The sequence below is a fragment of the Erinaceus europaeus genome, chromosome 12 (assembly GCF_950295315.1).
Source record: "Erinaceus europaeus chromosome 12, mEriEur2.1, whole genome shotgun sequence".
NCBI classification, from domain to species: domain Eukaryota; kingdom Metazoa; phylum Chordata; class Mammalia; order Eulipotyphla; family Erinaceidae; genus Erinaceus; species Erinaceus europaeus.
This window is the reverse complement of record NC_080173.1, coordinates 72,797,266-72,815,599: the sequence shown is the minus strand read 5'-3', so window position 1 is coordinate 72,815,599 and position 18,334 is coordinate 72,797,266. Positions and strand designations below refer to the sequence as shown.

Sequence of the window (18,334 nt, the reverse complement as noted above, 5' to 3'; positions counted from 1 at the left end):
AATATTATAAATAAACATTAAGTTAATTTAAAGATAGTGGGATGTCTGAAAGCAAGTTAGAGGATTGATGTTGGGACATGAACGTAATTAGCATATGGCTGCAGTCAGTCTGAGGAGCAATACACGGACCCACAAATGATTGTGGGTTTATAGGAAGTGATTTCAGTGAGTGTCTGCTGGAAATAGCTCTGTTCCCGCTGCCCTTGCCTGCTGTCCTCTTCCCCTGGACTACTATGCCACTTCCCCCAGGACCTTCATACTTGTAGGAAGTGCTGGTAACTAGCTTAGACTCATGGCTCCTGCCGTCATGACTAGCCAGCCGATCACTATTAAAATTAAGTGACTCAATCTATAATGGGACCTGGGACTAGAATTTCGGTGGTGAGTATGTGAGGCTTATACCCATATAAAGATAGGAAGCTGTACTCACTAAAAATTTATATAGTGTTGTGAATCAGTACAATTCTAATTTTAAAATGAATCTGTTTAAGAAAACAAACTTAAAATATTTAAAATAGCTATAACCAGGTCAGGCACTGGCACACCAGTTGAACACACATGCTACCATGTCTGAGGGCCTGGGGTTCAAATTCACACTCCCCACCTGCAAGGGCAGAGGGAGCTTTAGGAGTGGTGGAGCAGTGCTGCAGGACTCTCTTCCTTTCTATCTCCCCCTTCCCTATCTCCCTATCACTTTCTCTCTGTCTCTATACAACAAATTAAAAACACATGGAACTATACACTGTAATCTTACAAGCTTATAAACCACTATTAAATAAAAATGCTTTTATATAATTTTTCAAAGTTATCACCAAAAGAAAGAAATGCAGTTATTAAACTTCAGCTATTCCTCTTTTCTAATACCCACTTTCTGTAATATAATAAAAAGGTCTAAAAGATAATGACATGAGTGTAAAAGAAAAAAGATAAGGTTTTTAATAAATATATCACTGATTTGTGATCAACTAATAAATAGTGTCAAAATTACAAGGAGAATGGAATTCAGCACAGGACTCAGCGGCAATTACGATAGAGTGCTAATCTAATCAGAGACTACTTTCAAAATTCTGCTGAGAAAATGAATATCCTTTATTTCAAAGGATATAATATTTACATGGAGGAAAAAATAATTTTTGATTATTTTTGCTATATTCTTTCTTTTTTCTTTTTTGCAGGAAACCTATGAAAAGTACCTTCTGTTAATACACCTAGGTAAATCTTCACAAATGGAATGTATTTCATTTTTGTTCTAATTAATTTATGATCATTGCTTAGCAGAACCCATGCTGACAGAGCATTAAGTGCTTTCAGATAATGAAATACTTAGTAATTACATTAAAATATTGCTTAAGGGGGAATGTAATAATCAGGTTTCCACTAATTTAATTTTAAACTAAAAGCTTAGGGTCAGTTGCAAAGCAACATGTGTAAGTCTAAACCAACAATAAAAATCAATGAAATTCATTACGTATACAACAGTGGAATTGTGCACAGCAAAAATACTGTAGTGAATTTATTAACTCGATTTTTATCCCAGAGATTTGATTACTTTTCTAAATAAGTTATGCTGGGATGACTGCATGACGTTTACATTTTGTTCTTAACTATTTAATTAAGCTCACTGTATGGCACTTTCCTTTTCCTGGAATTTGAATTGTTTGACCAGGTTGGCAGGAATGCTTTGTTGTTATACACAGAAGGTATCTTTTATCATTTTCTGTTTTCTTTCTTTTTCTTTTTAATTTTAAGCAGAACACTGCTCAGTTCTGGCTTATGATAGTACAGGGGATTGAACCGGGGCTCTTGGATACCTTGGGCATGAACACCTTTTTGCATAACTATTAAGCTATCTCCCCAGCTCTTCTGACTGTTTTCTAGGTGAGCCTATTTAATAGAACCGATTTGGGTCCTTGTCTCAGTTTAGTCACTTACTAGTTGTGAGATTTGGGGTAATCACTGTTCTAAGTTTCTGCAAACTTGGCTATAAGATATGGGATAGGGATTAATATTTTCTATGTGTTCAAGGATTCACTAGATTAATGTATGTAAGGCATTCAACACTGTGCCTGGCAGAAAGTAATACATACATATATATATATATATACATATATATATATATATATGTCTGAAACTCTACCAATTATTATATTAGCTGTGTGAACTTGAACAAGTTATATCTCTGTCTCAGTTTCCCCAGGGGCAAAATGAAGATAAAGTACACACCTCAGTAGGACTATAGTGTAGAACTAGCACATGTAAATTGCTTAAATTTGTACTTGTTAGAGTTGTGTGAGTGCCTGTCATATGGAGCTGTGTAGGGTTTATTACCACTCTCTCCCAGTGCCTCTTGAGTCCTTTCTTCTCTCAGAAAACTTAATGTTGTATTGTGCTCTACTGTTTTCCACACTATCATTTTAGATAGTTCCTCTCTATCTAAAATTAGAAGATTAAATAAAATGCCCCAAATGGAGCAGCTCTCAACAAATGCTTTCTAGGAGAATAACCAAAGTTCCACACGGGGATAGATAGCATAGTAGTTATGCAGAGACTCTCATGCCTGAGGCTCCAAAGTCCCAGGCTCAATCCACCACACCACCATAAGCCAGAGCTGACCAGTGCTCTGGTAAAAAATAACGTTCCACCATTTTACTGATTCAATCTCAAAATTTATCTCTTTCAGGAGGTGCCTGAAACTAACTGCCCAAACCTCTTAAACTTGACCAAACGCTTTCCACAGCACATACTTAAAAAGCCAATTAACTGTGTTTATTAGGTTACATTTTAAAAATACCTTTTAAATCTTATTTATTTTACATGAGATGGAACAAGAGAGAAAGAGAGAAGCAGAGTACTGCCCTGGCACATGTCGCATTGGGGATTAAACTGGGATCCTCAGGCATACCAGTCCTATGCTCTACTAGCTGAGTTCATTCCCTAGCCTATAAGGTTAACTATTCAGTAAGAAAGGATTCAGTGACTAAGCATTTCATTTCACATCACTGCATAAAGATGGCTCTTTTCCATAATTCCTTACTATTATAATACTCAAGGTCTTCAAAGAAACTAGAGTATCAATGGCCGTGTATTATGAAATACTTAGCTTAAAAATGTTTAAGTAAGACTTACGGTTCCTATTCCATAAATCAGGGATTAATTCTGATGTGCTCTGCACTATCCTCTACTTAATGGGTTGTCAGAAGAGACATGATGTTTTTCTTTTTTTATTAGTTATTTAATAATGACTGACAAGACTGTAAGATAACAGGGGTACAATTTCATACAGTTCCGACCATCAGAGTTCCTTGTCCCAGACCCTCCATTGGAAGCTTCCCTATTCTTTATTCTATGTTTTTCTCTGTAAAAATGCATCATGACTTTTCCAAGAACCCACTAAACTTTGCACTTGTTAAAATTAACTTGTAGGTTATTTTTTAAACATGCACTAATGCACTAATGATGAAGGCAAAATAAGCAAATAAATGGACATCTAGAGAAGAGGCAACTACATTAAAAATGATCTATTTCACCAGTTTTACTGACTTGAGAAAGAGGGATGTTTTACTTTTAAAGTAAAAATAAAGAGCAGCAGGGGGGAAGATAGCATAATGGTTATGCAAAGAGACTCTCACTCCTAAGGCTCCAAAGTCTCAGGTTCAGTCCCTCACACCACCATAAGCCAGAGATAAGCAGTGCTATGGTATACATAAATAAGTAAATGTGGAGAAGTTATAAGGGATTTTAAATTCACTGTCCTTTAAAATGTTATTTACTTTTAACTTGAGTACAAGTAGGCAGCTTAATTTAGCTAACCTATAAAATACACTTGTGCCTCTTCAACATAATATGAAATCTCCCCAATGGGCCATTAATGATGTTAAAGTCGTGCTGTGTATGACACTCCCCGAGTCTTGGATGTTCAAATCATAAAATATATTCTCAGCAACAAGCTCCCAGAGTAACAATGTTCAATAAGTTCCCTGAAATAATAAACTTCTCCCCTGAACTCAGAACTGTCTATCCAACTGCCTATTCAACATCTCCATTTGGATGTCTACTGAACGTTTCAAATATAATATGTTTAGATTAAGGTCCTGGTAGTGTTTCCAATGTCAGGGGCCTGCTCTCTACCCTCTACATCTGATCTGTCAGCAAACACCTACCTTCAAACAACATACAGATCCCAGCTTCTCACCATCTTTGCCATTGCCAACCTGGTTCCAGAAACTGTCATGTACCATGCTAATTACTGCACAGTCTCCCACAATTTCCTGTTCTCTGCCCTTGCTCATAGTGTTCTCTAAATAGAAGTCAGAGTAACTCTGTTAACATCTTAAGTCAGATCATGTCATTCCTTTGCTCAAAGCCTCCAAAGGCTTCCCAACTCAGGAAAAGGCCAAATTTTTCCATCAGCCTTCCTGGCTCCACAGATCCTACCACAGATCTAACCACATCTTCTTCATGTTCCCACCCCAACCCACCCCCAGGCTCACTGGTCTCTTCATTATTCCTCTAAATATAGCAAGTTCTCACCCTTCGACTTTGGATTCTCTCTTCCAAGTTTTCAGATTCAAATATCACTGCCTTAGTGAATCCATCCTAATCACCCTATATAAAGCCACAACTTACTGAGGCCTGGAAGACGGCACAGTTGTTGAAGCATTGGAGTCTTGAGCATGAATTCCCTGATAGAGCATGTCCAAGAGTCATTCTCTGACTGTCTCGCCTTCCCTTTAGTAAAATTAACAAACACACCCCAAATTCTCTCCCCACTCTGTTTTTCCTCTACAGCACACTTATATATCACTTTCTAATGTGCTGTGTAGTTTGCTTCCTTAATTTTTTTTATTTCTTTATTGTGGAATTGATGTTCTATATTTGACAGTAAATGCAATAGTTTGTACATAACATTTCTCAGTTTTCCACATAACAATGCAACCCCCACTAGGTCTCCGTCATTATTTTTGGACACGTACTCCCCCCACACACACCCCAGAGTCTTTTACTTTGATGGAATACACCAACTTCAGTTCAGGTTCTACTTGTGGTTTTTTTTTTTTAATATTTATTTTTTCCTCTTCTGTTGCCCTTGTTTTTTATTGTTGTTATAGTTATTATTGTTGTTGTTATTGATGTCATCTTTGTTGGATAGGACAGAGAGAAATGGAGAGAGGAGGGGAAGACAGAGAGGGGGAGAAAAAGACAGACCCCTGCAGACCTGCTTCACTGCTTGTGAAATGACTCCCCTGCAAGTGGGGAGCTAGGGGCTCGAACCAGGATCCTTACCCTGGTCCTTGCGCTTGGCACCACGTGCGCTTAACCCACTTTGCTACTGCCCGACTCCCTTTACTTGTACTTTCTCTTCTGATCTTGTTTTTCAACTTCTGCCTGACAGTGAGAGCATCCAATATTCATCCTTCTGTTTCTGACTTATTTCACTTAACGTGATTTCTTCAAGCTCCATCCAAAATCAGCTGAAAACGGTGAACTCACCATTTTTCATAGCTGAGTAGTATTCCATTGTGTATATATACCACAACATTCTCGCCATTCATCTGTTGTTGGACACCTGGGCTGCTTCCAGATTTTGGCTGTTACAAATTGTGCTGCTATAAGCATAGGTATACACAAATCTTTTTGTATGGGTATGTGGGCTTCCTTAGGATATATCCCCAGGAGAGGAATTGCAGGATCATAGGGAAGGTCCATTTCTAGCCTTCTGAGAGTTCTCCAGACTGCTCTCCACAGGGATTGGAACAATTTACATTCCCATCAGCAGTTCAGGAGGGTTCCTTTGACCCCACAACCTCTCCAGCATTTGCTGCTGCTATCTTTTCTGATGTATGATATTCTCACAGGAGTGAAGTGGTATCTCATTGTCTTTATTTGCATTGCTCTACCAATCAAAGACTTTTTGCAAAATAAATGTAAAAGAAAGAGCAGGGGGTACTAGAAGAACTTGGGAGCATTTCATTACAGCAGGACCTCAGAGTGGGAAGAAAAGTATGGCAAGCACTGAGGTTGGAGAAGTTCCAAGGAGAAAAATCATTCAAGACCTTAAAAATTAATTTGAACTTTAACCTGAGGGCAAGGTAAACCCCTGAAGCATTAAGTCATGGAACAAAGTGTTCAGATACACATTTTAGAAAAACTATTTATGGCTATTAGAGGAAGCCTATCATATAAGTGGTAAGATTAAGTCCTGAGTCAATGCTATTATTTTTCAAACTTTTCTATGCTACTATCACATATTTGTTTTTTCCATAAATACTTTGGTATTATGTGGCCAAGTTCCCTTTTTATACACTTGACTCCAACCCCCAATCCAATTGTGGCTTTCTTTGAAATTACATCAGCTGTTTAAAATAACATAGTAAGAATTACTATTCAAGTATATGTAAATCCCTCTAATGTTTTAAAAAAACTGTTGCCAAGTTATAAATCACTTCACCACATATTTTTTGGAAAAACAGTATGTGGCTGTTAGCAAAACAAAAAGAAAGGGAAAAGATATTATAGAAGATAACAATAACTTGAACAAAAGTTTGGGAAATGTCAAAAGTCAACAGGAAACAAAAGCAAAAGAGGAAAAAGTTTAAGCTACGAAGTCAAACCAAGCTATTGGAGATAGCCATAAAAGCACATATTTCAAATGCACTGTCAAACAGTATTGCATCTGGGTTCCTATGAAGAAAGACCCCTATTTTTCCTAAATTTAAAACTGATATATAAAAAAAAAAAAACCAGAGCTGTGCTTCTCTCTACTCCTCTCCCGGGTCAACTAGGAATACCAAAGGAGACCATCTGGGACCACAACAAGACAGGACTAGAACAATTTCAGGAACCCACCAAATCACCCGGTGAGTGCAAACATGTATGGCTCGTGGACAGAGAGAGCCTAGGGAGAGATTAAGTGGCTGGTAACAGTCCGGTAGTTTACCAGTTGAGACACCACCTCCAGACTGTTTCACCAACACAAAGATGGCTGAAGGGAGGAGAGGACTCCCTTAAGACTCACCAAATGCAACTGTGAGTCTCCATTGCTACTGCCCTCAGAAGATGCAGCAGCGGTGGGGACACCCTGTGCTGACACCAGGGGACAGAGAATTCGTCGGGATGCGGCATCATCTAAGTTCATTTCCCACGTCTACGCTCGACCGGACCTGCCAATATACGAGGATATCTTCGCCCACCCTGTCCAATGCTTGACGTCTGGTCATCCAATCTGGTCCCCTACGCCTACACTGAACTTCTCTGTTCCAGACTCTTGGAAACAGAGTTGGCAGTCAGCTGAGGTAAAGAACAAACACCTCATCACAGACCCCTGTAAGCGTCAACCTGGCTTTGACCTAGCACGTTATGATTGGGCCCTCCTCAATCGCTATCGAACAGGCCATGGCCGGTGCGCCGCTATGTTCCATCGCTGGGGAGCCAGAGATGACCCGAACTGCCCCTGCGGCTCCAGACAGACTATGACCCACATAGTCAACGACTGCCACCTCTCCAGATTCAAAGGAGGTCTCGAAACTTTACATCAGGCTCAACCTGACGCTGTTGACTGGCTACGGAAGAAGGGCAAACGCTAGAAGAAGAAGAGAACCAGCTAGAAAAGTCAGGAGAAGATCTGCACCTTAGTGGCCTAGCAGTGGGGCTATGACAGTCTCTTTGCATAACCACTGGATTATCTCTGCCCCACCCTGCTTTATCTCATTGGTCAGGAGTGAGGGATTAAGATAAGAAGCCTACTTATAGTTTAAAAGCCCTCAGGTTCCCTTAGCCTACAGGGAAAAAAAAAAAAAGAACAAAAGAGGCTTTTAAGCCAATGAACTCCAACTCATGGATTAAAATACTATTGAAACAACTGTCAATTTCCACAACTGTGAACCCGTTAAGTACCTTACTTAGACACAAGTCAATCCAGGCAAGAGTGATCAGTAATTTGAAAAATACTCAGCGAGGGACCTCATAATATACGATATAAAATGGCTCAACCAACAAGAATAAATACTGACAAAATGAACCAGGACAAGAGTCCAGCTAAAAGCCCCCCAAAGGTTGAAGCACACAATAATGAGGTCAACATCAAATACTAGTTAAGAAAATAGTAACAGTAGTGAGTAAAGAGCTTGAAAGAACTGTCATAAAAATGCAGAAACAACAAATGAGACTCTGGAAGAAAACACTAATTATCTCAAGGCTATTAAAGAGCTGAGAGCTGAAATAGCTAAGCTAAGAACACAACTAGCTGAAAAAACTAAAACAGTATCAGAACAGGGTAACAAAATAGATGAACTCAGAAAACAGTAGAGGGGAGAGAGAATAGGATAAATGAGGCTGAAGACAGAATTAGCAAGATCAAGGACAAATTAGAGACAACTAAAAAAGAAGAGATCTCAAAAAGAGCTTAAGAGATAAAGAAAACAACAAGAGACCTTCCCTATTTGCAGATGACATGAATACATAGAAAAACCTAAAGAATCCAGCAAGACGCTTTTGGAAATTATGAGGCAATACAGTAAGTTGTCAGGCTACAAAATTAACATTCAAAAGTCAGTGGCATTCCTTTATGCAAACACTAAGTTAGATGAAGATGAAATCCAAAAATAATTCCTTTTACTATAGCAACAAAAACAATAAAATATCTAGGAAGAAACCTAACCAAAGAAGTGAAAGACTTGTGGATTGAAAATTATGAGTCACTACTCAAGGAAATTGAAAAAGACACAAAGAAGTGGAAAGATATTCCATGTTCATGGGTTGGAAGAATTAACATCATCAAAATGAATATACTACCCAGAGCCATATACAAATTTAATGCTATCCCCATCAAGATCCCAACCATATTTTTTAGGAGAATAGAACAAATGCTGCAAATATTTATCTGGAACCAGAAAAGACCTAGAATTGCCAAAACAATCTTGAGAAGAAAGAACAGAACTGGAGGCATCACACTCCCAGATCTCAAACTGTACTATAGGGCCATTGTCATCAAAACTGCTTGGTACTGGAACATGAATAGACACACCGAGCAGTGGAATAGAATCGAGAGCCCAGAACTAAGCCCCCACACCTATGGATAGCTAATCTTTGACAAAGGTGCCCAGACTATTAAATGGGGAAAGCAGAGTCTCTTCAACAAATGGTGTTGGAAAAAAATAGGTTGAAATATGCAGAAGAATGAAACTGAACCACTATATTTCACCAAATACAAAAGTAAATTCCAAGTGGATCAAGGACTTGGATGTTAGACCAGAAACTATCAGATACTTAGAGGAAAATATTGGCAGAACTCTTTTTCCGCATAAATTTTAAAGACATCTTCAATGAAACGAATCCAATTACAAAGAAGACTAAGGCAAGCATAAACCTATGGGACTACATCAAATTAAAAAGCTTCTGCAGAGCTAAAAGAAACCACTACCCAAACCAACACACCCCTCACAGAATGGAAGAAGATATTTACATGCCATACATCAGACAAGAGGCTAATAACCAAAATATATAAAGATCTTGCCAAACTCAACAACAAGAAAGAAAATAACCCCATTCAAAAATGGGGAGAGGACATGGACAGAATATTCACCACAGAAGAGATCCAAAAGGCAGAAAAACACATGAAAAAATGCTCCAAGCCTTTGACTGTCAGAGAAATGCAAATGAAGACAACAATGAGATACCACTTCACTCCTGTGAGAATGTCATAAATCAGAAAAGGTAACAGCGGGAGTCGGGCAGTAGCGCAGCGGGTTAAGGGCACGTGGTGCAAAGCGCAAGGGCAGGCAGATGGATCCTGGTTCGAGCCTCCAGCTCCCCACCTGCAGGGGAGTCGCTTCACAGGTGGTGAAGCAGGTCTGCAGGTGTCTATCTTTCCCTCCCCTCTCTGTCTTCCCCTCCTCTCTCCATTTCTCTCTTTCCTATCCAACAACGATGACATCAATAACAACTACAACAAGGACACCAAAAGGGAATAAATAAATAAATATTTTTTAAAAAGAAATAAAAGAAAAGGTAACAGCAGCAAATGCTAGAGAGGTTGTGGGGTCAAATGAACCCTCCTGCACTGCTGATGGGAATGTAAATTGGTCTAACCCCTGTGGAGAATAGTCTGGAGTACTGTCAGAAGGCTAGAAATGGACCTACCCTATGATCATACAATTCATCTTCTGGGGATATATCCTAAGGAACCCAGCACACCCATCCAAAAGATTTGTGTATACCTATGTTCTTAGCAGCACAATTTGTAATAGCTGGAAGCAACCCAGGTGTCCAACAACAGATAAGTGGCTGAGCCAGTTGTGATATATATACACAATGGAATACTACTCAGCTATTAAAAATGGTGACTTCACCATTTTCAGGCAATTTGGATGGAGCTTTAAAAAACCTTGTTAAGTGAAATCAGTCAGAAACAGGATAAATATGGGATGATCTCACTCTCAGGCAGAAGTTGAAAAACAAAATCAGAAGAGAAAACACAAGTAGAACCTGAACTGGAATTCATGTTGCACCAAGGTAAAAGACTCTGGGGTGAGTGGGTGGGAGAATATAGGTCCAAAAAGCATGACAGAGAACCTAGTGGGGGTTGTATTGTTAAATGGAAAAATGGGTAATGTTATGCATGCACAAACTATTATATTTACTGTCGAATGTAAAACATTAATTTCCCAATAAAGAGATAAAAAAAAAAACCAAACCAACCAACAAACAAAAAACACTTTCAATCAGAATCAAAGCAAGCTGGAGTGTTAACAAAATAAGGATAGGTGAGGAGAAGGGGATAACATAATGATTATGCAAAAGGCTTTCATGTGTGAGGCTCTGAACTCTCAGGTTCAATCCCCAGCACCAACATAAGCCACGGCTGATTAGTGCTCTGTGGTCTTTATCCCTATCTTTTCCCTTTGAGTCTCACTAAAATAAATACAATATTTTTTTAAAAATAACAAGTCATAGTAGTTAGGTCAAAAAACCAAAAAAGTAAAAAATACTCCAAAAAGATGCTAAATACTTTTAAGACTGAGCCAAACTACATGATTAGTAACTTGAGAGTGGCTTCCTTTAATCATTCTGTGTGAATTCTCTCACACTAAAAGGGAAGAGCGGCAATGAAGCTAGGAATTTCATAACTGAGCCAGCCTGGGTAAAAGACTTCTATCAGAGAAATAAAGAAAACTCAGGGAAAGTATTCCCATCCTATAAGAAACTACTCTTTTGTACTCCTTAATATCAGTAAATTAGAACACTGCCAGTGGACAAAACAGAGAAACTACCTATATATGTCTATATTTATTATCAGGATTTAAGGTATCTTTTTTCACAGAAGATTAGTTATGCTGATAACTACTGGGTTGTCGGAAGTTATAATGCATTTTTTTTTTTGCATGGAAAAATCCATGAGTTTTATGACAACCCAATGTTTAAGTTTTATTTTCCAATATGACTACTGAGACTACTTTTAATTCAAGTAAAAATATGAGAAGCTGTTAGATCTGAGCATCTGACAAAAGTACTTGTTAGAAAATGCCAAGAAATATAAACTATGCACATTCCTTTCCAGGACACTCAGTTAAAATTGTCTCCTTTAGGAAGAAAGAATATTTTACACTTAAGACTTGGTTCTAATTGTAATCATCTTGTTAATCTTTTAATTAGAGCATAATTCCTTCATTCAGGAGATGTGCACCACACTGAAGGTAGTGGGGCTGTCATAATGAAAGGGCAGATGTGCTTTCTGCCCTCCTGGGACACACGGTACAGCAGACAAGTAATTAGATAATTAGAATACAAGGCCCAGGGTATTACTGTAGCACATGGGAGGGCTGTGTAGGGAGCTCCAGAAGGCAGCTGGAAGAACTGACAGGTATGGGAAAGTTATGTGGATATCTTACAGGACCAAATGGTTGGGACCTAAGCAAAGCATTGGAACCAGCATGTTACCTATGTATGGGTTATAGGTGTGCTCTTCAGAATGTTGTCGAGTATGGTTTCTAACCTTGTGTTTAGATTAGAGCTCTAGTTCCCATGTATGGCAGTACAGATACCATGGCATGAAAAAGGTTGGGAATCACTACTTGCACAAAATTCAAGAACCATTTTTTTTAATCCATTCGTATTCTTTTTCTCATTAATCCCAAATTCTCTCATTAGTATTCTTCTACTCTTCTATCACCATATAGAGCTTCTTTAGGTGGGGGGGGGGGGCAGGGAGCTAGGCAGTGGCAGAAACAATAAAATGCACACGTTACCATGCACAAGGACCCAGGTTCAAACCCTTCATTCTCAACTGCAGAGAGGAAGTAAGTAGTGAGCAAGTAAGTAGTGCTGCAGGTATCTTTCTCTCACATACTCATTTCTATCACAACTTAAATGAGTAAATAATAATAATACCTTTACTCTTAGTGGTTTCAAAATATACACATTCTGAATTCTAATCACCAAATGAGGGAATGATACTGAGGACATGGGGGGTGTGTGTGTCATAAGAGACAGCATAATGATTATGCAAAGATAATGCCTAAGGCTTCCAAATGTCAGGTTCAATTCCCAGTCTACCTTAAACCAGAGCTGAGCAGTGCTCTGGTTAATAAACAGTGCTCTGGTTAATATATATATATTCCCACTTCCTACTGAAGTACTATGATTGGTCTGGCTTAATTCAGGTGCCCAGTCCTGGACCAAAAAAAGGGGATTTGTCTGGGATTTAGACTGTGACTCCACTAGATCAGATTGAAGGGATGAGAGGACACTAGCCAGATAAAATGCCAAGTGTTCACTACAAGATCTGAGTGCTGAAGGGACAGATCCTGGAGAGAAGAATGAATATTTCAAAGTGCAAAAAGATAATAGAGTGATCAGTGTCCCGGGTGCAAGTAAGAAAAGACAGGAGTCATGTTAGGGCAAGTGGGACGGTCCTAATAGAGGAAGATGAGCACATTTTCTACAGTGACGAAGGAGGAAGACGGGAAGAATGGATAGAGACACAGGGTTAGCTGTGGTGGCAGGAACAGGAGTTCAAGTCTGAATTTTTTTCTCTCAGAAACAATAAGGTGATACTAGAAAGAGGCGGCAGGGTAGAAATGTGCAATTAGTCAAAAGAATATGAAATGGATGCAATGTGAAATAAGAGACAGCTGAGGGAAGTAAAAAAGGAATTCTCTACAGTTTTAAGATCTGTGTGAGGATAGCAACTATAAATTCACTGATACCTATCTGTATAGTAATTTTCTCCAACTTGTATCAACAGCACCAATATTGGATATAGGGGCAAGTAAAAAAGAGCAATTTGGAGGTCAAGCAATGGAGCACCTGACAGAGTGAACACATCACCATGAATGAGCAAGGACCTGGGTTCAAGCCCATTCCTGGGGTTGGAGTGGGGGGAAGCTTAGGAGCTTCACAAATGGTAAAGCAGTGCTGCAGATGTCTCTCTTTCTCTCTCCTTCTCCCTCTCGATTTCTCTCTGTCTCTATCAAGTGGAAGGAAGAAGAAAGGGAGAGAGGGAGAGAATGGCTGCTGCCAGGAGCAGTGGATTCATAGTGAGTGCATCAAGCCCCAACAATAACCCTAGTAACAATTAAAAGAAGAAGAAACTTGGTAAGTCCAGAGTTGGGGTGTTTACAGGTCAAAGTCCCTACAAGGCAACTGAACACTGCAGCTTTAGGCTGAGAAGATGAAGATCCAATGCAGCTTGAGGATGTGATAATACCTGGCAATAATGAAGCACAGAAAACAATGCTGAGAGCAGAATGACAGGGGTTTTGAAAGATGAAGTATGGTTGGTTTAGGAGTTTCTGGGAGCGTTAGTCACAGGGAGTGTCCAGGGAATCACTTGTGCATCTTAAGAGGTCTGACTCAGCTGATTTAATGAGTCCTTCGATAGGCTTTTTGATGAGAAATACTCATTTTTTTCCCTAAAGTCTTCTTCTCCTTCACCTTTTACAACTACCTGCATTCTTTCTCAGGCTAAGTGATCTCATCTAATCAAAGAAAGCTGCATACCATTTCCAAGATGTTGGCACTCAATATGCATCCATTGTATTTTACATGCCTTCCTGTACTCTTATTCAGAATGTGCTTCCCATTCTATGTGCTCAGAATTTAAAATTCGCCAATTTAAAACCCTATGTAAGTTTCAAATTCATCTAGGAAGCTTTCCACAAGTTTATACAACCCAGTATTTCTTTCAATTCCACAATGTTTTAATTCCACAATGTTATAGTATCTTTTTTTTTTTTTTTTGAGACAGAGACAGAGAGGCAGAGCCAGTGAAAGAGACCACAGCACCAAAGCTTCCTTCAATGCAGTGGGGGCTGGGCTGGGTTGTGCACATGGCAAAGCCATGCACTATACAAGTGAGCTATTGTGTCAGCCCATGTCATTTTTTTTTTAATTTCTATTTCTCTTTGAGGATAGCAATTTATCCTAATTCAATTGTTAAGCCAGAGAGAGAGAGTGGTTGAAATATAAGAAATACATCTGATTTAATGTACTCAGCAAGGGAATGTGTCTCAGTGGTAGATTTCATGCTTTGCATGTGTAAGAACCTGGGCTTAATGCCTGCCACAGCATATGACAATGTAGTACTATGGTCTCTCTCTTGCTCATAAGAAAAAAAAAAATTGAATAGCCAAAGAAGTAGACAACCTTCTTACTAGTCTAGAACTCATATATTGCACAGATATCTATACAGCACAAACTCCTGTGACTGTGGAGTAAATGGAAAAGTATATTTACACAAAATGTACTCGAAGCTGCACAATAACCTGCCAAAACAGTAATGGAATGTTGAATGAAGCAAATGGAATATTTAGCACTGACTACTGGCCTTATGCGTCTTACTCACTAAACATGTTTTCTATGTGGTATGCCAAGGAAATACAGAGTCACAGAAGGTTCTGTTTCCCTACCTTTTAGGAAAATAGGACAGAAGGAAATAAGAGAGGAAGAAGTGGTTTCCAGATACAGGAGTCAGAACTAAAAAAAAAGAAAAAGCAGTGGGCTTCATCAAGTTACTATAGCAAAAAGAGGCTGGGGAGGGTCTATGACACCCTTAGCACATGCACACATGTAGCCAGATTTCATGTTAGGATTAATATCAAAAAAGTATATATTAACAATAGCAAACCTTTTAAAGTTCAAATGAATATACACTATCCACTTGGAAAACAGTCTAATGCTCTGTTGAATTAATGCTACATTTGCATAGAGAAATCTAGTAATAAATATAAAAACGTTAGATACAGTTGCCTAGTTATCCTTGTGTAGTTTTCTTTTGAATATGTACATTTTAAAGTTTTGTTTGAATTCTAGGAATCTATACTGAGAAAAAAATCACACACATGAATATCTGTACATGAACCAAATGTATTCATTAACATAATATCTTTATTATTCTGTGTGGAATATAATAAATAATGCATGAAATAAATGTATAAAGATGTATTCAGTGAAAAAAAGTGCGAGAAGAATATATGTATATTCTTGGGACTACATCAAATTAAAAATCTTCTTCACAGCAAAAGAAACCACTACCCAAACCAAGAGACCCCTCACAGAATGGGAGAAGATCTTTACATGCCATACATCAGATAAGAGTTTAATAACCAACATATATAAAGAGCTTGCCAGACTCAACAACAAGACAACAAATAACCCCATCCAAAAATGGGGGGAGGACTTGGACAGAATATTCACCACAGAAGAGATCCAAAAGGCCAAGAAACATATGAAAAAATGCTCCAAGTCTCTGATTATCAGAGAAATGCAAATCAAGACAACAATGAGATATCACTTCACTCCTGTGAGAATGTCATACATCAGAAAAGGTAACAGTAGCAAATGCTGGAGAGGGTGTGGGGTCAAAGGAACCCGCCTACACTGCTGGTGGGAATGTCAGTTGGTCCAACCTCTGTGGAGAACAGTCTGGAGAACACTCCAAAGGCTAGAAATGGACATACCCTATGATCCTGCAATTCCTCTCTGGGGCATATATCCTAAGGAACCCAACACATCCATCCAAAAAGATCTGTGTACACATATGTTCTTGGCAGCACAATTTATAATAGCCAAAACCTGGAAGCAACCCACTCAACAACAGGTGAGTGGCTGAGCAAGTTGTGGTATATATACACAATGGAATACTACTCAGCTGTAAAAAATAGTGACTTCACCGTTTTCAGCTGATCTTGGATGGACCTTGAAAAATTCATGTTATGTGAAATAAGTCAGAAACAGAAGGATGAATATGGGATGATCTCACTCTCAGGCAAAAGTTGAAAAACAAGATCAGAAACGAAAACACAAGTAGAACCTGAAATGTAATTGGCATACCGCACCAAAGTAAAAGACTCTGGGGTGGGAGTGGGTGGGTGGGGAGAATACAGGTCCATGAAGGATGATAAATGACATAGTGGGGGTTGTATTGTTAAATGGGAAACTGGGGAATGTTATGCACGTACAAACTATTGTATTTACTGTTGAATGTAAAACATTAATTCCCCAATAAAGAAATAAAAAAATAAAAAGAGAATATATGTATATTCTTATATATAAAACAAAATTTAAACTGACAGAAATATGTATGTGTATGTAAGATGAGAAGAAATATATGCCAAGCAAATATCACAGGGGACATAAAACTTCTGGGGGGACTTTCCTTTGTATATTTTATATTCACAGACTGCTTAAATTTTATATAACTTTGTATTATATCTGTAATTTAAAAATCTAGATTTCTTAAAGTTGATGTATATTTCCTAGCATGTGAAATTTTAATATATTTTAATGGAAAATGTAAGTTAAAGCAGCATGCCCCCCACACCTATGGACATCTAATCTTTGACAAAGGGGCCCAGACTATTACATGGGGAAAGCAGAGTCTCTTCAACAAATGGTGTTGGAAAGAATGGGTTGAAACATGAAGAAGAATGAAACTGAACCACTGTATTTCTCCAAATACAAAAGTAAATTCCAAGTGGATCAAGGATTTGGATGTTAGATCACAAAATATCAGAATACTTAGAAGAAAATATTGGCAGAACTCTTTTCCGCATAAATTTTAAAGAGATCTTCAATGAAACGAATCCAATTATAAAGAAGACTAAGGCAAGTATAAACCTATGGGACTACATCAAATTAAAAAGCTTCTTCACAGCAAAAGAAACCACTACCCAAACCAAGAGACCCCTCACAGAATGGGAGAAGATCTTTACATGCCATACATCAGACAAGAGTTTAATAACCAACATATATAGAGAGCTTGCCAAACTCAACAACAAGACAACAAATAACCCCATCCAAAAATGGGGAGAGGACATGGACAGAATATTCACCACAGAAGAGATCCAAAAGGCCGAGAAACACATGAAAAAATGCTCCAAGTCTCTGATTGTCAGAGAAATACAAATAAAGACAACAATGAGATATCACTTTACTCCTGTGAGAATGTCATACATCAGAAAAGGTAACAGCAGCAAATGCTGGAGAGGGTGTGGGGTCAAAGGAACCCTCCTACACTGCTGGTGGGAATGTCAGTTGGTCCAACCTCTGTGGAGAACAGTCTGGAGAACACTCCAAAGGCTAGAAATGGACCTACCCTATGATCCTGCAATTCCTCTCCTGGGGATATATCCTAAGGAACCCAACACATCCATCCAAAAAGATCTGTGTACACATATGTTCTTGGCAGCACAATTTGTAATAGCCAAAACCTGGAAGCAACCCAGGTGTCCAACAACAGATGAGTGGCTGAGCAAGTTGTAGTATATATACACAATGGAATACTACTCAGCTGTAAAAAATGGTGACTTCACCATTTTCAGCTGATCTTGGATGGACCTTGAAAAAATCACGTTGAGTGAAATAAGTCAGAAACAGAAGGATGAATATGGGATGATCTCACTCTCAGGCAGAAGTTGAAAAACAAGATCAGAAAAGAAAATAGAAGTAGAACCTGAAATGTAATTGGCATACCACACCAAAGTAAAAGACTCTGGGGTGGGAGTGGGTGGGTGGGAAGAATACAGGTCCAAGAAGGATTCAGAGGACCTAGTGGGGGTTGTATTGTTATATGGGAAACTGGGGAATGTTATGCATGTACAAACTATTGTACTTACTATTGAGTGTAAAACATTAATTCCCCAGTAATAAAAAAAAAATTAAAAGAAAAAAAAAAAGCAGCATGCTCCCATATCTGCTCATGTGCTTTTAACCTATATACAAGGATATCCACAAAGTATTTTATAACATACATATATATAAGAAAAAGAAAGCTGGAAGAATGCCAAAACACTGATAGTGGCTATTTGGGATGATCAGAGTTTGTCTGATTTTCACTATC

The 18,334-nt window shown here is 38.5% G+C and overlaps 1 protein-coding gene across 2 annotated transcripts in view; it reads right to left on the bottom strand.

The window, feature by feature from the left end:
• Positions 1-18,334, bottom strand: part of MYO1D (myosin ID) — a 386,590-nt gene that overhangs the window by 327,486 nt on the left and 40,770 nt on the right. The gene's annotated exons all lie outside the window — the stretch shown is intronic.